This window comes from Solanum stenotomum, chromosome 9, assembly GCF_019186545.1.
Source record: "Solanum stenotomum isolate F172 chromosome 9, ASM1918654v1, whole genome shotgun sequence".
Taxonomy (NCBI): Eukaryota; Viridiplantae; Streptophyta; class Magnoliopsida; order Solanales; family Solanaceae; genus Solanum; species Solanum stenotomum.
In genome coordinates, this window is record NC_064290.1 from 47267156 (window position 1) to 47282327 (window position 15172).

Consider the following 15172-nt stretch of genomic DNA (forward strand, 5'->3'; position numbering starts at 1 on the left):
AAGAATGAATTAAAACAAACCTTTTTAAAAGTTTTAATACCATGTATAGAAATTAGAAATAATATAAAATATACCCACTTTTTAATTTAACTAAAATTAATATTTACGAAAATGCCCCTTAAATTTCCGGACGGACTCCTTGCCAACTGCCCAACTTTCAAAGGGTATAACTCGCTCCTACGAACTCGGAATCGAGCAAACTCGGTGGCGTTGGAAAGATCGTTCCAAGGGCTTTCCAAACATAACTGGAACTACTCCTGGATCATCCTGAGCTAGGAGTTATGACTGCTCAAAGTTGGCCAAAAACTCACTGATTTCCCACACTTAACCAAATTTCCAGATTCAGAACCTTTTTTTTCCAAAAGTGACTACTTCCAATTTCATAACTCCAATTTATGCTTAAACTTTAAAAGTTCATACGTTAGGCTCTAGTTTCACCTATCTATTTTTAGGGTCACTACATCACTGGTCTCAAAGAAAGACTCATTAAGAATTGTTTTTGCCTTGATAGCTCATTATGATTTAGAGTTACATCATATGGATGTGAAAACTGTCTTTCTTAATGGAGACCTTGAGAAGGATGTTTATATGGACCAACCAGAGAGTTTCGAAATTAAAGGAAAAGATCAAATGGTGTGTAAGCTAAAGAAGTCAATACATTGACTCAAACAAGCCTCACGATAATGGTATATAAAGTTTAATGATACCATATCATCTTTTGAATTTAAGGAGATTATCGTTGATCGGTGTATATACCAAAAAATAAGTGGGAGTAAGTTTATATTTTCAGTCCTATATGTTGATGACATTTTACTTGCTGCTAATGATTTAGGCATATTGCGTGAGATGAAAGACTTTCTCTCTATGAACTTTGAAATGAAAGATATGGATGAGACATTCTATGTGATAGGGATAGAAATATTTCGTGATAGATCACAAGAATTATTGGGACTGTCTCAAAAAGGTTATTTCAAAAGAGTTCTAGAGAGATTTAACATGAACAATTAAAAATAGTTCCTATTCAAAAAAAAAAGGAACAAATTTAATCTCATGCAATGCCCAAAGAATGATGTAGAACGAAAAGAAATGAAATCAATTCCTTCATCTTCTATTGTTGGAAGTTTGATGTATGTTCAAACTTGCACAAGACCGGATATTAGTTTTGCGGTCGAAATGCTAGGAAGATATCAAAGTAATCCTGGAATGGATTAATGAAAGAGTTGCAAAGAAAGTTTGTGGCATGTTATAAAGCCACAATTCATGCATTATGGCTACGGAACTTCATTTTAGGACTTGGGGTTGTCGACACCATTACCAAGCCGCTGAAAATTTATTGTGATAATGCTGCAGCAATATTCTTCTCCAAGAACGATAAGTACTACAAATGTGCCAAACATATGGAATTAAAATACTTTAGTGTTAAGGAAGAAGTTCAGAAACAAAGAGTGTTACTTGAGAATATTAGAACTGATCTCATGATTGCAGATCCGTCAACAAAAGGCTTACAACCAAAGACATTTAAAGAACGTGTTCAAAGAATGGGTCTTGGTTGTACTTATGATTGATACATTTATGATGTTTTTACACTCTGAGCTCAAATTATGTGTTTCTGATATACATTAATGAATTTCTTGTTTCTCATAATGGTGTATACATTATTGTCTTGAGATATTACAAGATAAGTCTCTATGAGACATTATTGTGGACCATAATGTTATATGTTTTATAGCTTATGAACTTAGTATGAAAAGTTGCTAATGTAGTAGTATATGGAAGGAAGTATGTAGCTTAAAATTTATGTACAACCGCCATAACTCGCATTAGTAGTTTGTTATATTGTGGTATTTATGATGGACATTATAGAAGAGATTTATTGTATGCGCAACTAATGTTTATTAAATATTAAATGTTATATGGTCATTGGGCCAAGTGGGAGAATGTAAGAATTATTGTTAATTATTTCTTACTTCTGGCCCAAGTTTACTTGTAACCCAAGTAATACCATAAATAATATTTAATAAGGAATAGATCTCGTCCGTACATTGGTTACTTGACGGACGTACCAGATTAAGTCATAACCTCTATAAATTGGTCCTCCCTCCACCCATTAGGGTTACCAGATATTCTCTACAATAATTCCATCACTGACAGTTGTGGTAACATAAAGTTAGAGCAAGGACGTAGAAACCAATTTACGACTAACGCTTCCGCTTCTCTCTGTGATGATGTCTTCCGCATCAGGTATGTGCCCCTAACAATCTCTATGTAAGATTATCGTGTTCAATATCCTGAAAGTATTAGTCCATAAAAATATGATTTGCATAATTTTTAACTCAAATCCTTTTTGACTCGTCCAATTTAGTCCATCTAAAATGTAGATTGATATGTAAATCAAATTAACTCATGAAAATTTTTATCAAAATATTTTTTTATTTTCTTATATAATATGTTGTATATACTCATAATGTAGAGTAAAAAAGTTAATTAGATACTTAAACAAATTATAAAGCGACAAATAAAAAAAATTAAATTTAGAGTAAGAATTAGACAAATTGAATTGTAACGCGTCTTTTAACCATGTCCGTCAAAAACAAAAGAGGATTCCTTTTAACTTTTCGTATACATGTATNTATAAGATGTTGTATATACTCATAATGTAGAGTAAAAAAGTTAATTAGATACTTAAACAAATTATAAAGCGACAAATAAAAAAAAATTAAATGAAAATTTTTATCAAAATATTTTTTTTATTTTCTTATATAATATGTTGTATATACTCATAATGTAGAGTAAAAAAGTTAATTAGATACTTAAACAAATTATAAAGCGACAAATAAAAAAAAATTAAATTTAGAGTAAGAATTAGACAAATTGAATTGTAACGCATCTTTTAATCATGTCCGTAAAAAACAAAAGAGGATCTCCTTTTAACTTTTAGTATACATGTATAAATCATGCCATCCATAATATTTTGAAAAGTCTAAATAACATGATTATATGCACTTGATATGTAATACAAATGAACAATTTAATCGTAGATGTTAAAAATAAAGTCAATCTACTAATGATTAAGTTATTATATAAATATATATACCTGTCTTACCTTCATTAGTTTAATATAAATATTAAGTATGACCGATAACTTTTTTACCATGAAAACTTGTAAGTGCACTAGTTAATTTTTTTGTAGCATCATAATTTTTCTTTTCTCTTACTCTAAAAAAGAGAAAGAAAAATACATACAATTCTAATTCCCTACTTATACTAAAAGAATACTATATTTAGCCACGAACTTCGTCATTGATCCGTTGCTATTTTATTCATAGCTAACAAAAATATCTCTAATTTATCGTTTAATAAAATTAGCGATAAATTTACTATTAAGCTACGAAATTTGTCTGTTGCTAAATGCTATTTTTTTCGCAATCTAATAAGAACTACAATAAAGCATAGCCAATTAATATTATTATATAGATTAAAAGAAAAACTATAAAATAGGGGAAAGTATTGGATCTGCATGCATATACAAACACAATAAAGGAAACTTCTTCGAACCAGAAAATTTTGTCTTGCTCGCTTGTTTTATTGTTAATATGTTATTCTCAACAGATTGTTAATATATATATTATTTTTTGCCCTCTCGTTTTATTTATGTGGCATCAGTTAATTCAAATATAGAAATTTAATATTTATTTTTGGACAAAATACAGTAGTAGCTGTATAAAGCATCGTTTATAATTCTTGGCATTTTTGGACGTTAAAAGAGTAATTAATAAAATTTCCAGTCAAATTTACGGAGTTATCCTGAAACATTTCACGTGTAATGTAATTGAAATAGAGGAAGTACTTAATTGATTATTATTGGCGATTCTTATTATTATTGTTTTAATTTTGAAAAAAATCTCTAATTACACAGATATTTCTACCATAAATATTAATCCACTTTATAGTTTGAAGTAATTATATATTGTCATACTAATTAATAATTTTGTACCAAATTTCAAGCCATATGCATGTATATCAAGGATACTAGATACATGTATCTTTGGTATCAAATACATTATGCAATACAAATACATAGGGAGATAGGCGAGTGAGATAACAGAGAGGCGGGGGAGAGAGAAGAGAGGCAAGCGAGATAACAGAGAGGCGAGCGAGATAGGAGAGAGGTGATTTGTTGGATATTAATTGTCTTGGTTTTTTACCATAATTAGGTTTTCCTTTTATGAAAAGGTTTAGGATTGTAGGAAAAAGTTTGGGACTTTATAAATAGATGTTCATTCCTTCTAACTTAATCAACATTCACAATGTAGGCTTTGAGAGTTTTGGTTAGGGGGAGCATTTGTGGGATACAAGTGATAACAACCTCCATGTATTCCGAGTGAGTTGGTTGACGCTATTTCTCTCTATATTTTGTACTCTCATATTTATATAGTGGATTGCTCATCTCCTTTGTGAACGTATGTCGATTGACCGAACCACATTAAAAAAAAATCAAAATATAAAGCATTAAACAAAGAAATCAAAAGAATTCCAAATATCAAATAATAAATAATTTTAATCATATATAAATAATATAATTTTCGTCAAATAAAATTCGGACAACCCATTGGACCCTTACTAGTTGTACCCTATTAATAACAAAGAAAATTTTGGCATCCCCTTAACTTCACCATCAATCTGAGGACCTGTCTGAGGTGGTCAATAAATAATGTGTGGGAGCTAGGAGACATGATATGCATGTGTGCTGATAGGCCTAAAGATTAAGTGTAGTGATTAGCTGAGTGGTAATCGGTAGGCATTAGTAATGTACGTACAGGTTAATTATGAGTGAATTTATATAATACTTTTTTATTTCTATATATTAGTTATATATGCATGAATAGGTTATATATGTATTAATTATTTAATATTCTATGATTCTGTTCCTACATAAAATAATACATAAACTCTCATGATATAACTTATACATGTATTATTTATGCAAGTTTTAAAATTATCAATCAAATGTCGTATTAATTTTATACATAAATAATTTATTTTTCTATTTACTTACCAAATATCATATGAGGTATAAAAAAATCATGCATATATAACTTATTTTTTATCTAGCTACCTAATAACCCCTTGATTATTTATATGCCTTAAATTACCTATAATTCTATGGTTGATAGAAGTTTGCTGGGCAGGATTTTGATTAAAGGTGAAACAGTCTCAACACTATACTACAATTTATGTTGGCTCGGAGAGAAGTACTTGCCCACTCAAGTATTATACAATTCAAAAATAACCAGGGTAACATATTAAAAAATTGTTAAATTGAAGGGTTATCTCGTTGATTATCTTTATTCACGTTTCAAAAGGTATTTTGATTCATGCTTAATATATCTCAAAATTGTTAGTGATCTAGATTGTGGAAGCCAGTTCAACATTTATGGTACTCCCTCCATTTTAATTAGTTTGTCTTACTTCTTTCGTACCTTGTTTTTCATTTCAAAAATGATGTTTTTTTTTGGCAACATCTTAATTCTAATTTTCCATATATATATATAAAATTTAAAATCATAAATTTAAATTTCTTTTTACTTTCTTATATTTCAGTCAAAGTTAAAATGAGATAATTAAACGGAAAAAATACTAATAATACAATGCTGTTGTCCACATCAAAAAAGATGATTTTGGTGGAGTAGCATGTGGTAGTTGAAGCTTTTATGTTGTAAGGGTCCCTTAGCTCAGTTCAAATACATATTTATGTGAAATATATATATATAAAATCTAATTTAAATATTTCATTTTTATATCTAGGCTCCAATGACAAGTTCTTCTCATTGCACAAATATCATGACATGTATAAATTATAAATTTTAAAAAAACTATAGTCAAATAAGAATTATTCGATTAAATACATTCACATAGAGAATACTATTGATCACATGTTTGATAGGATTTTTTAAAAGATTTTAGGACCTTTTTAACAGTTGGTAGTTACTAGCATTTATTTGTTGTGGCCCAAATTTTCATTGACAAAAGCAAGCTTAAAAGTACACAACTTATACTTATCATTATAAAAGGTAACAAATAAACGTGTATGAATATATATAACGAGGTTCCATGGATTTGTTCGCTAAAAGGTCGCTCTCAAAACTTAATTTGATATGTAAATACGAGTTTTGATAATTGTGGTGTTCGGATAGACACGAATCTTGAAAATTGTGGTATTTGATTAGATCTTTTTTCGATCAATAATTCAAATTATTCATTAGAGTATCATTCTTCAATGATGAAAAATTTATTCAGTTTAGCCATTGTTTACTTCTAGCTTTCAGTCATTGTTATTTTAAATTAATTTCTTCATTATTATAAAATTTTAACAACTTCACCAACGATCATAACTATAGACAAGTATATTATAAATTAGTTTGTGTCAATTGTCAATAAATGTGTTTCTACTCAACTAAATCATTGTCAATAATCAATTACTTGGTATATAAGGGCTAGAGTATTATTTGGTTAAAATAATTAATTAAATTATAATAGGGAATCTAACACTATTAAACTAATAATTTATTATAGAGAAAACTTCAAATGGCTATCATTTGGACATAATTAGAGATGTATAGCTACAATTTAAGTATTTACGTTTCATAACCATTGTTTGAGATGCTAAGCAAAGAAAAAAAAAGATTCTCTTGTGCAACTCTCCTCATTCTCGCTTGTTGATCTCCTAGTCTCTCTCTTTCCCTCCTTTTTCTCTCTCCCTCTCTTGTTCGCATTTCTCCTCTCTTTGCCCTCTCACAGTCCCCTCTCTGTAACACCTCGCTAAGTGAAAGAGCTGGAACTAGAAAGAGTCATTTTTGGAAAGGATGAAAAAAAATCTGAAAATTGGTTAAGTTATGTTAAGTATGAGTTTTGGGTCAATTTCAAACGACCATAACTCTTAGCTCAGGCTGATTTAGGTGTGTTACAAGATACCGTAGGAAATATCTTTGAATTATCTTTCGAACACTGCCGAGTTTGCTCATTTTTGAGCTCGTATGAGGGAGATATGCCCATTGAAAGTCGGGCTGTTTAGATAAGAAAAGTCAAATCCGGATTTTAGAAGGGTATTATGGTCTTTTTCATACCCAATTGATTTAATTCGTTTTTAGTGAATTAATTAGGGTCAAAACTGAATTGGTTCAGTTTGCACAATTAAAAATTCACGCTAGGATTTTAGAGAGAAGAACTCAAGAGAGAAGAGAAGAGAAAAGTCAAGGTTCGTCGTCTTCATGAGGAATTGATTGCGGATTTCGTCAAGGATTTGATCCTATGAGGTATTGAGACTTTCATAACGTTGAGTTTGTTCACCCATGTGCCAAACATGCTTAATTTAGCGTGAAGTCGTCCTAAAAAGATTGGAAGTTTGAATGTTCTTGATGTGTATTCTTGAATTGCTTTCGTTCTTGAATTTGGGTTGAGATTGAGGAGTTTCTTGAGGTTATAGTGTTGTTTCCTTTAGTTGTTTGAGTTAGATTCTTGTGTACATATACATGATAGCTGAATCTAAAGAAAATTTGAGAAAAAGAATCGAGTTTAGGCGAATTGGGGTTAGAAAACAAAGAAGGAAAAAATCAGGTGAATCTGGGTACCAGGTCCGCATCGCGGACCAGTTCCTCGGGATGGGAATTTTCTCTTCGCGTCGCGGATCGGTCACAGACCCTTCTGCCTCAAAATTTATTTCGCGACCAAATATTTAAATGCATCTCCGCGTCGCGTACTTGCTTCCAGATTGATCGTTTCTCAGGTTTAACTATCTAAAAACACTCATAAACATCATGAGATCTTTCCTATCACAAATCACAATCCTTGAATCCATAAATTCAAATTCAAGAAAAGTTAAGAGCCAAGTCTAGAGAGTTCTTAGAGTGCTTTCAAAAAGTCTTTTGCAAATGCTTTAAACTTGTTTTAAGACTTGATTTTTGAGTTAAGTAAGAGTAACAAATGAAGTTCATTTCTTCAAAAAGAGTATATGGGAGCTAAGAATTCCCATAGAGTAAATGTTTCACACTTAAACAAGAGAGAAAACACTGATTTCCAAGAGAGCCTTTGAGCTAGTTTTTGAGTAATTATCTCAAACCACAGAAAGAGTTTTTGTTTTTAAACATATTAGCTGAGTATTTTGGGAGTAGTATTGAGCTCCGATGTGGGGACTAGTTCATAATAACTCAATGTCTCCATAAACCATGTAGCTAACGTGGGTAGAAAGAGTCATACTTTTTAGATGATTCCTTAATGCTTTTTAGCATAGACTAGTGGATCCACTTAGTTGAGGCGTTCTATATCCCGGCAAGTTATATGACAGTTCTGACAGCGTGGATGAGACGTTGTATCATTACATAGCTCATAGTGATGGTTGTCGATTAGAAAAATTCCCACAAATTATATTACTTTACTACATATGTATATTGAGTTGTTACTTATTGTTTTAAATGCTTTATATAAATTGCATTTTTACTGTTGTTTATTTCTGCATTGNCCCTCTCACATTCCCCTCTCTGTAACACCTCGCTAAGTGAAAGAGCTGGAACTAGAAAGAGTCATTATTGGAAAGAATGAAAAAAATCTGAAAATTGGTTAAGTTATGTTAAGTATGAGTTTTGGGTCAATTTCAAACGACCATAACTCCTAGCTCAGGATGATTTAGGTGTGTTACAAGATATCGTAGGAAAGATCTTTGAATTATCTTTCCAACGCCGCCAAGTTTGCTCATTTTTGAGCTCGTATGAGGGAGATATGCCCATTGGAAGTCGGGCTGTCTAGATAAGGAAAGTCAAAACCGGATTTTAGAAGGGTATTATGGTCTTTTCTATACCCAATTGATTTGATTCGTTTTTAGTGAATTAATTAGGGTCAAAACTGAATTGGTTCAGTTTGCACAATTAAAAATTCACGCTAGGATTTTAGAGAGAAGAACTCAAGAGAGAAGAGAAGAGAAAAGTCAAGGTTCGTTGTCTTCGCGAGGAATTGATTGCGGATTTCGTCAAGGATTTGATCCTATGAGGTATTGAGACTTTCATAACGTTGAGTTCGTTCACCCACGTGCCAAACATGCTTAATTCAACGTGAAGTCGTCCTAAAAAGATTGGAAGTTTGAATGTTCTTGATGTGTGTTCTTGAATTGCTTTCGTTCTTGAATTTGGGTTGAGATTGAGTAGTTTCTTGAGGTTATAGTGTTGTTTCCTTGAGTTGTTTGAGTTAGATTCTTGTGTACATATACAGGATATCTGAGTCTAAAGAGAATTTGAGAAAAAAAATCGAGTTTAGGCGAATTGGGGTTAGAAAACAAAGAAGGAAAAAATCAAGTGAATCTGGGTACTAGGTCCGCGTCGCGGACCAGTTCCTCGGGATGGGAATTTTCTCTTTGCGTCGCGGATCTGTCACAGACCCTTCTGCCTCCAAATTTATTTTGCGACCAAATATTTAAATGCATCTCCACGTCGCGGACTTGCTTCCAAATTGATCGTTTCTCAAGTTTAACTATCTAAAAACGCTCATAAACATCATGAGATCTTTCCTATCACAAATCACAATCCTTGAATCCATAAATTCAAATTCAAGGAAGGTTAAGAGCCAAGTCTAGAGAGTTCTTAGAGTCCTTTCAAAAAGTCTTTTGCAAATGCTTTAAACTTGTTTTAAGACTTGAGTTTTGAGTTAAGTAAAATTAACAAATGAAGTTCATTTCTTCAAAAAGAGTATATGGGAGCTAAGAATTTCCAAAGAGTAAATGTTTCACACTTAAACAAGAGAGAAAACACTGATTTTCAAGAGAGCATTTGAGCTAGTTTTTGAGTAATTATCTCAAACCACAGAAAGAGTTTTTGTTTTTAAACATATAAGCTGAGTATTTTGAGAGTAGTATTGAGCTCCGATGAGAGGACTAGTTCATAATAACTCAATGTTTCCATAAACCATGTAGCTAACGTGGGTAGAAAGAGTCATACTTTTTAGTTGATTCCTTAATGCTTTTCAGCATAGACTAGTGGATCCACTTAGTTGAGGCGTTCTATATCCCGGCAAGTTATATGATAGTTTTGGCAGCGTGGGCGAGACGTTGTATCATCACATAGCTCATAGTGATGGTTGTCGATTAGAAAAACTCCCACAAAATTATATTACTTTACTACATATGTATATTGAGTTGTTAGTTACTTTTTTAAATACTTTATATAAATTGCATTTTTGTTGTTGTTTATTTCTGCATTAAGTTGGGTATCCATGAGTTGAGTAAGTTGAGGTAAGTGCTTCTTTCAAATTTCATTTCAAGCTTATGTCATGTTCAGTTTTCCCCTCGCATGCTCGTACATTCAATGTACTGATGCTAGTTGGCCTGCATCATTTAATGATGGAGCTACAGGTAACCACGATCAGCATCCAACGCCTCGTTGATCCAGTGGAGTACTCAGAGTCAGTTAGTGAACTGCCTTGCTTTTTGGAGAATCCCTTTGCTTTTGTTTTGTTTTATTTCTTTTGGCTATTTCAGTTGTTAGGATGATCGGGGGTCTTGTCCCGACATCCCTCTTAGTCTCTAGAGGCTTCATAGCCAGTTAGATATGAGTTCTTTAGTCTTGATATTTCAATTGTTTGATTTTAAAGACTTGAGTTGTCATTTTGGCTAAGTTGAATGTTATTTTCTAAACATTCTTAGTTTATTTAAGATTGTATTTACGTACATTTTCTATTGAGTAAGTCTTCCGCTAAGAGTCTAGCCAGGCCAAGGGTTCGTTTGGGGCCAACAATGGTTCTCGAGTGCTAGTCCCGCCAGGGTGTAGGCTCGGGGTGTGACACTCTCTCTCTCCCTCCCTCTTTATTCTGTATTGTTTTCCTCCTCTCTCTGTATCTTGTATTTACGACATTCTCTCTCTATTTTTTAAAATATATTTTTGAGTATCAGACGACTATATTGATTATATTCATACATGCATTTAGTTGTACATTATCTCTCTCTTTCTCTGGTATTTCCACCTCTCTCTCTATATTTGTATAGTTTTGAGGTGTCGGGCAATTGTATTTACCGTATTGATGTGTGCATTTAGGTTGTCTTATGTGTTTTCACCTCTCTTTGTATTTGTGTATTTTTTGAGGTATCAAACAATTATATTTGTTATATTCATACGTACAATTAGATTATATCGATGAATACTAGTTGTATCGAGGAATACAATCTGCATGTATACAAATATACAAACACAAAAAAATACTAGAGAATATATTCATTTGCTCTTATATCACTTGAATTCATGCACACACTTAGGTTGTATCGACGAATTTTACGGTCTCTATGTATCCAGAGATACAAAAAAAAATACAAAGGGTTGTATTCATTCACTCTTGTATCACTTGTATTCATTCATTCTTGTATAGTCACTTGTAATCATTCGCTCTTGTATCACTTATATTCATATGTATCTTACATTTTAATTTTGAGAAAATATCATGTGGAGATCAGGGCTGAAGACAAATGGAAGTAAAAGTGTTCATTTGAATTCCTTTTGATGGAAAATTATATTTGTATCATCCAAAGTTAAAAGTATTTTTATGTATATAATAGTTGTTGTATTTACTGTTTCATATATTGAATCTCTTTAGTAAAATTTATGGTTTCACCACTGATGGAGACCATGCTATGCTCTTATATTTCTCTTGATTTTATCTAACGCTCTTCTGTGACACTATAGGAAAAAGACATATTTGACAAGACAATCCAAAGAAATAAGATAATTTCGAATCTACTTTGTCTATGAACAAAGAAGCTATAAATTAGGGGTGGGCATAAATACCAGAAAATCGAAAAATCGAACCGAATCGAACTATTTTGATTCTTCGGTGTTTCAATTCGGAGTCGATTCTTTTTTTTTGGAACTTCGATTCTTTGGTTCGGAGTTTGGCGTAAGGGTCCCGAAACTACTAAATATATATATATATATATATTATTATTATTTTTTTTTTATTTTATTTTATTTATTTATTTTTTTATTTTTTTTTTATTTTTTTTTGGTAAATAAAGAATTTTATTTACCAAATGAGCAATACATAACACTTAAAAAAAACAACTCAGCCCGGACATCCCCAGGACTGTGTACTTCCAACAACAAACATTCTATTCCTAGCCACTACGCCCCTATCCCTCCCATTTCAGAAGTTAATTACACAGGGTACCAATCTAACAACTGCAGTTTCATGCTCAGCTTCAGCCCCCCTCTTACATGAACTTCCTGTATAATCGTTCTGACTAAGACATCACAACTTCTTATAACCTTCTGGAAAATTCTCTGATTCCTCTCCTGCTAGATATTACATTAGTTGCAAGAGATATACAAAATATTTCAGCTTTTGATATTTTCCCTTTGTACTGTTCTTGTGCCCATCTTTGTTCCTCATGCCACCCTGATGCTTGCCTTTGGATAGCTTGCCATCTTAGTACCTTTTGCCAAACCTGACCTGAGTAAGAACAATTGAAGAAAAAATGTTCAATGTTCTCACTTTCATCATCACACAATATACACTTGGTATTCTCCACACTGCCTCAATTAAGTAGTGTTTTCTTCGTCAGGAGCCTCCTATGTAGTGTTAGGAACAGAATAAAACTCCATTTTGGGCATGCATTTGTATTACATATTAGGTTCCTCCATTCTACTTTTGGATATTCTCCTCTCATCAGTTGGTATACTTGCTTAATTGAGAACTTCTCCATTTGTATCACTTGTGCTACATTCCATCCCACATCCTCAAACACTTTATATGTTTGTATGATCTTCCTCACCATCTATGAGGCCTGGTTTAATAATACTTATATATTTTGACTCAAAATATTTACCTGACCCATTTCAATTTTTAACTTTACCTGGCCCATTTCAATTTTTAAATTTTGGAACCTAAACAAAACAGTAAAGGGCACCCAGCCTAAACAAAACTATTTTAATGTTATTACTTTTTATTGTTAGACTGTTAGTTGTTACTTTGAAGTTTGAAGTGGGAAGTTAACAACAATTGTTACTTTAGCATACTCCCTCTTTATTTTTATTCACACCGAAAAACCGATTTAAAAACACCGAACTAAACCGAACCGAAGTAGAAAAAATCGAACCGAACCAATCTAGTTTGGTTTGAAATATGGTGCACACTNAGTTGCAAAAATGAGAAATTTTCATAACTAGCCCTGTTCATTTCAATGTCATTAGCAAAAACATAAATATATTAGCTAGTAACCAAATAAGCCCTTCTCTAGCATAACTCGGCCAAAAAAAATTGGGTATCAATTGGGCCAGCACAAGCTCATTACGGCCCATTAAGTGTAAGTCCTATTGATCTTTCTTCCGGATTGGGCCACCCTAAATGGGCCTTGAGGATTTTTTTTCTTAATGGGCCTTGACGGTAAACTCTTTGAAAACTCCTATCTTATCTATCACCAACTATTTATCAAAGAGAAAATTACGCGGATAAGCAAACGTACATATACTAGTTAATTAGCTAACATAGCTATGGTTTGAACTAATTACAGCTCGCAACTTAATTTTAGTTGTAATTGCGTCACTTATACATATACAAATACAAATTACACACATATAGATACAATTATAGTACAGATATACCAATACAGTTCACCTTTCTCCACTCTCTGCCCTCTCTTGTTCGCCTCTCTCCTCCCTCTCCCAATCTTGTTCGCCTCTCTCCTCCGTCTAACATGTAGCTACAAATCGTAATTAACAAACTATAACTATGGAGCATAATTAAATTATTTTTGAGTGGCTATATGCGAAAATCCACTTTATCAAAATATATATCAACTATCAATAGTTCACTTTTTCTATATGATATATGACCATCGTTTTGGTAGAAAAAGTGAACAATTAATAGTTCAGGTGTGTATAGTTGGTGATTGTTCAGGTAAAAAACTCGCACACTTAATAGTCTAAATTTGAAACTCAAAAACTCGAAATACTAAAAATGTTTTTTTAGATCACCAACTATAATAGTTCAGGTGTGTATAGTTGGTGATCTTTGATGCTATGTTAAATTACATTAGATTTTTTTATTTGAATATTTTTCTTGACGAGGAAACTTGTGGATTATAGCTTAGCCAAATTAGTTTATTAGGAAAATCAATTGAATTTGTTTGAAAAATGACATGCTCTTTTTTAGTCAATTTAAAAAATAATGTATTTAATTTTATATTGAGTGATGATTTAACTTTAGGTTTACCATTTAATTCATTAACTGAGACAAAAGGAGCAATATAATATCCTTTGCAGAAAAAGAGAGAGAGAGATATTATAAGTGAGAGTTAGAACATAAAAGTTGTGACATTTGAAAAATAAATAATTGAAAATAATATTTGACAATTAGAGTTGTGTTAGGATATGAACTCAAATTTAGAGTAGATTTTGATTTTTTGTGAGTAATTTGAAGTAAAAATTATGAAAACAATTCTTTTAGAGTTTTTCAATTTTCAAAAAATTCTAAAATTAAACATAAAGTTGTACTACGAAAAATTATAAACAATTTTTTATTTAAATAGTTTTCCGAAATAATATTTCAGATAAAAATGAAAAATATCCATGACCAAACGAACCTTATTAATATTGTCATTGAGCTCGTCTTCATTTCCCTTTGTTATGAAAATATTTGATATTCTAATTTCTAACCAATGGTTAAGACTTAAGATGTTTTATATGTCTGTATCAGTGTTTTCAAAAATAATTTTTTTGGGGCGAGTTTCGGGGCGAGTCTCGGGCCGGGGCGTACCAAAAACGCTCCGGGGCGCAAATTGAAGACGTAGATTCAATAGGTGTAAGTCCTAGAATTTGGGGCGTAAACCCCGAGCATAAAAACGTAAGTTTTGGGCATAAATACATACTCTCCGAGCGTTTTTAATTTTTAAATTTTTCTTTTGCTTTAAATCACATTTTTTTTATTATTGGTGTAATGATATTTCTCAAATAGTAATTATAATACTTTTTTTCTCCATTATTGATTATTAATACCTATCTCAAATAAAATCATAATAATTTTTCTATATATTATAGGTTATTTTAAAAAAATTATTTGTAAAATCACAAGTTCCACTTTTGCTTATTTTCTAAGTAAGAAAATTATAAAATTGAATATACATGAGGCTAAGCCCCGTAGATCCATG